We start from the raw sequence: 7,839 nt of genomic DNA on the forward strand, positions 1-7,839 counted from the left end.
GCTGCGACATCTGCACTCTCTGTCAACCCTGCATATTTGTCATGGAAGCAGCAAGATCACTTAATCATGAGTGCCCTTATATCTTCTCTCTCGGTGGAAGATCTGCACTTGGTTGTGGATTGTAACACCTCCCATGTCATCTGCATAACACTGGAAACATCTCTTGCCTCTCCCTCAAACTCCAAGATTATGCAACTCCACGGCTCATTCCAAGATTTATGAAATAATGATGATTATGCCAGCATGTACTTGCAGAAGGCAAAGGCCTTATTTGATGAACTTACTGTCATTGGCAAACCAATCTCTTTGGCAGAATTCAACTTGTATGTATTTCGAGGGCTACGCAGTGAGTTTAAGGATCTTGTCACCAGCTTGTCCACTAAGGATGCTCTCATCTACTACACTAATCTCCATAGCAGCCTTCTTACACATGAGTTTCTTCACAAAGCCTCTCTCCAACCATCTGTAACAACTCCTCTGTTACCTACTCCAACGCAGCAGCCAGTTGTGTTTTTATGCAGCATCAATCTGGTTTTAATACTAGCAAATGGGGTCGTTTTCGTGGGGCTGGAGACCTAACAATCACAATAACTATTATTGTGGCAATGACTCAGCTCACAGTTATGCTTCGGGTCAACAATCTGGCCAACATGAAAACTGGTTCTCCTCTGGCCCTCCCTCACGGACAACAGGCAGCTTTAGGCAGCAAGGAAATTGTTTTGGTGGTTATACTTGCAATATAAAGTGTCAATTGTGTTATGAATATGGGCATTACTACTCAACAATGTTTTCAGTTGGCTACTCATCTTATGCAAACTAATGTTAATCTCGCATTTAATAATGTCTCTACCACTACTCCTGTCACTTGGTTTCCTGATACAGGTGCAAATCATCATGTCACGCCGGACCTTGGAAATGATCATCTGCATGTTGGTGATGGTAAGGGCCTTGTTATCTCACATATTACTCACTCTAAAATTCGCTCACCCAACTGCATGTTTACTTTATCCAATATTTTACATGTTCCTACCATTAAAAAACCTCTGCTATCTGTTCAAAAAAATTTTCTTGAGAATAACATCTTTTTTTAATTTCATTCCTCTCTATTTTATGTTAAGGATCTCATGACAAAGGAAGTTCTTCTTTCCGGTCGGAGTAGAGATAGTCTATATGTTTTGTCCGAGTCGTCTACAACGTCGTTGCCTCAAGTTTTCTCATCTACCTGTCTATCTACTTCCGCTGATGTCTAGCTCATCACCTTGGGCATCCTAGTCCATATATTCTACATTTGTTAGTGAAAAATAAAAAAAAGGTGTCAAATACGTCCACTCAGTTTAATTTTAATTGTCCTGCATGCCCTTTAGGCAAGTCGTCTTATCTAACTCTAAAAACTATGGGTCATCAAACTTGGGCTCATCTTGACTTGATTTTTAGTGATGTTTGGGGTCCATCCCCTATGTTGTCATCTGATGGGTTTCGCTATTTTATTATTTTTGTGGATGCCCATATAAAGTTTATATGGTTTTATCCTTTGGTTGCCAAGTCTGATGTTTTTACAATTTTTCATCAATTTCAGGTGTTTGTGGAGTGCCAATTCTCCTTAAAAATTAAGTCTGCTCAAACCGATTGGGGTGGTGAATATAAAAAACATGGTTGAATGCTGTCATAGACATATTGTTGAAACTGAGCTTACTCTTCTTGGACAGTGTCACGCTCCCTATAAATATTGGAGTTATGCTTTTGAAAGTTTTGTTTATTTGATTAATCACATGCCCACTCCAGTTCTTAATCATAAGACACCGTTTGAATGTCTTCTAAAATCGACTCCTGATTATGTGTTTCTTCGTAGTTTCAGGTGTCTCTGTTTTCCTTTTCTTCATCCATATAATGCTCACAAGTTAGATTTTCATTCATCCCCTTGTGTTTTTCTAGGATATAATATCTCTCATCTAGGTTATCGATGTCTTGATTTGTCGTCCAAACATATTTATCTTGCTCATCATGTCTGGTTTCATGAAAATCTTTTTCCTCTTGATAAATCTAAACAGATTGCAGCTCCACCCATACAGCCCTCTGTTTCCCCTATACCCATCACTTTACATCCTCTTATGCCACCCTCCCCAATCCCTTAACCACTGCCCCCTACACCCCCTACCCCTCATTTGATTCACTTACCATTATATGTATGTTATTATCATGATCATTCTTTAAGTGCAGGTTTAGATTCTTCACACTCGCAGGCATCGCCCATCGCTGTTGCCAGCTCCCCTGGCCTTTCCCCTGTTAGCTCCCCTGTTATGGCCATTTCTCCTGCAGGGTCTCCCTCATGGTTTGTGCCTATATTGAGTTCTTCAGTTACATGTTCTTCCTCTGTTTCCCCTCATGGAATTAACGTATGTGTTGATTTTTCTAAATTCAATCTTCAGCACATCTTGGCCTCTGTCTCCTCTCCACCTTAGCTGGCTCGCACCCATCCTATGGTGCTTTGCCCACGACCAACCAAAAATGCAAATCTTAGCATTATTGCTGCCTCACGAGTTGCGTCCTTACCTCAGCAGGAGCCATTGTCATTTAAGGACGCCAACAGGTATGTGACTTGGCACACTGCCATGTAGAAGGAATTTCAGGCACTTCACTATAATAAGACTTGGTCATTGATGCCCCTTGTCCGTTTATGAATGTGATTGGCAGTAGATGGGTCTACAAGATTAAAAGACATGCTGATGGTGAGGTCGCCCGATATAAAGCACAGTTGGTTGCCCATGACTTCACTCAGTAAGAAGGGATTGATTATTTGGAGACGTTCAGTCTAGTGATTAAGCCTACAACGGTTCGCCTTGTGCTCACTATTGTTGTCTCATATGGTTGGAACATTCATCAGTTGGATTTTCATAATGCTTTCCTGAATGGCATTCTTCAGGAAAAGGTATACATGGCTCATATGGTTTCCCACGGGTTTGTTGATCCTGCACTCCCGTCTCATGTGTGTCATCTTTATAAATCTATGTATGGCTTGAAACAAGCTCCTTGCTCTAGGTACAACTCGTTGAGTGAGTTTTTACTCTCCATTGGATTTTAGGCATCCAAGGGTGATACTTCTCTGTTTATTCTCTCTCTTGATGGTGCCATGATTTACCTGCTTGTGTATGTTGATGATATTTTATTAACTGGGAGTAACTCATTTGTGCTTCATAGATTGATTACATTGCAGCAATCAGAATTTAAGCTTCAGGATTTGGGTTCTGTTCATTTCTTCTTGGGCATTAAAGTTAAATCTACTACTACGAGTATCTTATTAAGCCAACACAAGTATGCCCTCGATATCATCCAACGAGCAAGTATGGCTTCGTGCAAACCAGTTGATACTCCTATGTCTGCCTCCTCAAAATTAGGACTCGTGCTTGGTACTCTTTACTCTGATCCCACACGGTATTGCTAGATTGTTGGGGCATTACAATATCTTACCTTCACTAGACCTAATATATGTTATGCAGTCAATAAGGTATGTCAAGTTATGCATGCCCCTACTGAGGATCATTGGTTTGCTGTTAAACGTATCCTGCGTTACCTCTAAGCTACAACAACCTATGGTCTGCACATCACTCGGGATTATCTCTTGTCTCTTCATGGTTTCACAGATGCTAATTGGGCTAACAGTATTGACGATCGCAAATCCACAGGTGGTTACCTTGTGTACCTTAGCTCTACCCCTATTTCATGGAAATCCGGGAAACAATGCACTGTTGCGAGATCTTCTATTGAAGTAGAATACAAAGCGTTAGCTGATGGTATTGCTAAGATTTTGTGAATTCGCTTATTATTGTCAGAACTTCGGGTCCCTTCTTCGACTGTGACCATGTTATGGTGTGATAATTTAGGGGCCACTTTCTTATCTGCCAATCCAGTGTTTCACGCTCGTACTAAACATGTTGAAGTTGATTATCACTTTGTCCATGATCGTGTTACTAAGCGAGAAATTCAGGTATGATTCATCTCTTTCAAGGATCAACTAGCTGATGTCCTTACCAAGTCTCTTCCTCCAGTTTTGTTTGCTTACTTTCTATCCAAGCTTTGGGTGGAATCTCCACCTTCAGCTTGACGGGGTGTGTTAAGGAAAGAGACCCTATATATGTAAATACTCTTATATAGGAATAGTTATCACATGTAATACATTCCATCACTATATTATACACAACCCTAAAGGTATAAATACAAATGATGGTCGCTCTCCTTGTGCAGTAGTTAATAAATTTGAAAAATTATTATCAAAATTGAAAACAAATATAGATTTGATTTTAAATGTAAAATTAATAATAATAATAATAATAATAATAATTATTAAAAAAACTATTATTACTATTGAAGAAAATTTATAATGTTTTTTGAAAGATTAAAAAACATAATATTTTTTGCAGAAAAGTTAAATATTATGATTAATATTACAAATATTATTGTTGGGTTTGGCGTTATAACTAGACTCAACACTTTTGGATTCGACGTTACAACCAGACCAAACACTTTTGGATTTTAAATTTTTATAATATTTTTTTATTAAAATAAAAGATGAGCCCGCGGCATAGCGCAAGCTACCTAACTAGTAAAATACGAAACTGGCTTGAACAATACTATTAATCCACTCAATCAAAATCATATCGGGTAAAAGTCTTATTAAAAAAAAAACATTGTTTTAGAATTAGAATATACATAGAGAAGAAGTGGTAACGTGGCCTCTTCCATATTAAAAACAATATATTATTGTATGTATGGCCTTTGATCAATGATAAACGTGTCAAGATAATTAGTGGGAGGAAAAATAAATTTTACTCACTAAAATATAGAGAAGAAGTGATAATGTGGCAGTAAAATTATTTCTAATATCTTATTTAATATTTTCTATATTTTATTACAGATTTAATGATTAAATAGAAATAATGTATTGAATAAAATAATTTAAGAACTTTACTCCTTGTTCATTATCTCCATCCTTCTCTATAAATACCAATCCCGAAACCTTCTTAAACATCATCAAATCTCAAATAGCTATATTCCTGAAATGAGGTTCTGGGCACTTACAGTTTTATCTTTATTGTTGTCTCTGTCACTAGGAGTCACATCGCAGACTCCACAATGCGGATCGCAAGCTGAGAATGCCACATGCCCAAACGACCTGTGCTGTAGCAGTGCTGGTTTCTGCGGTTCAATAGATGCTTACTGTTGTGCAGGCTGTCAAAGCCAATGCCAATGCCATAGCTGCATCATCACAGAATCATTGTTTGAGGAGATGGTACCGGATAGAAACAATGACTGCTGTCCTGGAAAGGGATTCTACACGCAAGGATGGAGTCATGAATTTTTTTTTTATCGTAGGCTATTAAATAAATATATAAATATTTTTTAAGATTGATTATTAACTCATGTACATGAATTTTTGAAGTTAACAATAAAGTTTTAATTCAAATACACTACCCAAAATATTAAAAAATAAATTTGAAAGTACATAAAATTAAAGTGAAAGTAAAAATAAATTCACTATTAAAGTTACATCCTTTGATATTTTGTGAAATATAATTCATCTATAATCGAATCTGAATCGATATTGTAACAACCTCTCAACCGGGATAAAATAACAATCTCATGTTAACAGAAAAACAAACTAAATAAATTTTTTCCCTCTTTCATTTCCTCCCTTCTTCACTTGATTCTTCCCTAGATTAGTGTTTTATAAGTTGAACTTTGTAAGTTTATGAGGTTATTCTTTCATTTTTTTTTATTTTTTTCTTAGATTTTTTTTATGTTTTTCCCTTACTTTTTTCTATTTCTCTCTCGTCTTTTTTTTTTTTTTATTTTTCTATTCTGCTTCTGCCCAGTCGGCAACATATAAAAGAAAGGAGGAGCTGATTTGTTTTATTTTTTAATGGCAAATAACCATTTTACTCTTAATGAGTCATTTTGCTTTTATTTGACGGTCCTTTTTTTTCGTTAGTACTACCAAGCTCCATTCATTCTAAAATTTTAACCAGATTTTATTCAACATATTTTAAGATCTCTCGTAAAATTTCAGCTCGATCTGATGGTCGGATTGAAAATTACGTCCAATAACGTAAAACTTGTCAAATTATGATTTTTCATCAAATTTCTAAATTTCTCGAAAAATTCTGAAATTTTAACCCAAACTAAAGCATCATATTAAAAGACTTCATGCAAATTTTCAGAATTTTTTAATAATTTAATTGAAAATTATAAATTTATTTTACATAAAACTAGTTAAAAAATATTGATAAAATCTTGATCTGGGCTGAAGCCTACCCCAACCTTGGCCATACCTCCGCCTATGATGCTTTTATTAATGCCACTAAAGCCTACCCTAGCTTTGGCATGACTGGCGATGATGTCATTAAAAGGAGAGAGCTTGCTGCTTTCTTCGGCCAAACCTCTCAAGAAACTAGTGGTAATTTATGGCATACTACAAATGAAACTGCATATTCATTAATTTATGGCATCACATCACCTCACATTTGATTTGATCAGTTGACTAATTGTTTGTGGTTAACACGGTCGATGTATAGGACGGTGGATAATTGGAGAGGATGCTCAATTTACATGGGGATATTGCTTTGTTAACGAGCTGAACCCTAAATCTGATTACTGTGATCCAAATACAAATTCTTCTTATCCATGTGCAGCCGGCAAGCATTATTATGGCCGAGGTCCTCTCCAACTTAGGTGGTGAGTCCAATATACTTGGGTACAATTTATTTAGTTTTCCCTGCATACTCTTCATTCTCTTTCTTCAATTTGATGTTTTCAAAGTAGGGTCTCACTTTAAAAAAAAAAAAGAACAGATATCTTAAAATTAATCTTTGTTCCTTTAATCCTTTTCCGGGTTAGAAACGGGATATTATATTAAATTAAATTATTATTGTAGTAATATTTGAGTTAATTCGATATTATGTCGTACAGGAACCACAACTACGGGAGATTGGGAAAGGAATTAAATCGAAGCTTATTATACCAGCCAGAAAAGGTGGCAACGGATCAAGTGCTTTCAATTCGAGGCAGCACTCTGGTTCTGGATGACTTCACATTCAGCAGGTGCACCGTCGTGCCATGAAGTCATCACCGGCGAATGGTCTCCATCAGAAGAGGATATTAAGGCCGGCAGGAATCCAGGCTTTGGTATGTTAACAAACATTATCACTAATGGCAGTGAATGTACTAAAGACAAGGAAACATGGGAGCAGAATCGCATTGCGTACTATTTGAGGTACTGCGACATGTTAGATGTTGACGCTGGTGAATACATTGATTGCGACAACCAAGAGCCATTTGGGGATAATGGACTCTTAAAAATGGTGGGCAGTACCATGTAGTTTGATGCTAAGGCTATTGCTTGGAATTAGCAAGGACTAAATAATCCAAGCAATAAATAAATAAATAAAAGGCCAAGGCATTTGGCTTGTGTTTGTTACTTATATATTATTACTTCATTAATGGCCAGCTCAGTATGCCAGTATTATATCTCTGTCTGGAATGTGTTCATAAAACTCGTATGTGTTCACAAATGAGATGAGGACTACGGCGAGAAAATTAAAGGTTTGTGGTCAGATTCATCAATCTTCCAGTGTGTTATTTGTGCATATTGATACAAATTAAGAGACATGCCACAAAAAGATGGACTGGGAAAAAGAGGGCTGATCATAAACTGAAACTTCTCCGATCATTAATTGTCCAGGCCCCCCTCTTTACTTGTCTTTTTGCAGATAAAAATATTGAATTATCCGTGATGAAAGGACATATTATATATCCTTAAGTGATACCGCGAGGGGAGCTCACCCTTGC

At 36.8% G+C, this 7,839-nt stretch overlaps 1 pseudogene; it reads left to right on the top strand.

Moving 5' to 3' along the window:
* The first annotated feature begins 5,008 nt into the window (after positions 1-5,008).
* Positions 5,009-7,406, top strand: LOC133699008 (endochitinase WIN8-like; annotated as a pseudogene).
* The last annotated feature ends 433 nt before the right edge of the window (positions 7,407-7,839 follow it).

The sequence above is a fragment of the Populus nigra genome, chromosome 7 (genome assembly GCF_951802175.1).
Source record: "Populus nigra chromosome 7, ddPopNigr1.1, whole genome shotgun sequence".
NCBI classification, from domain to species: domain Eukaryota; kingdom Viridiplantae; phylum Streptophyta; class Magnoliopsida; order Malpighiales; family Salicaceae; genus Populus; species Populus nigra.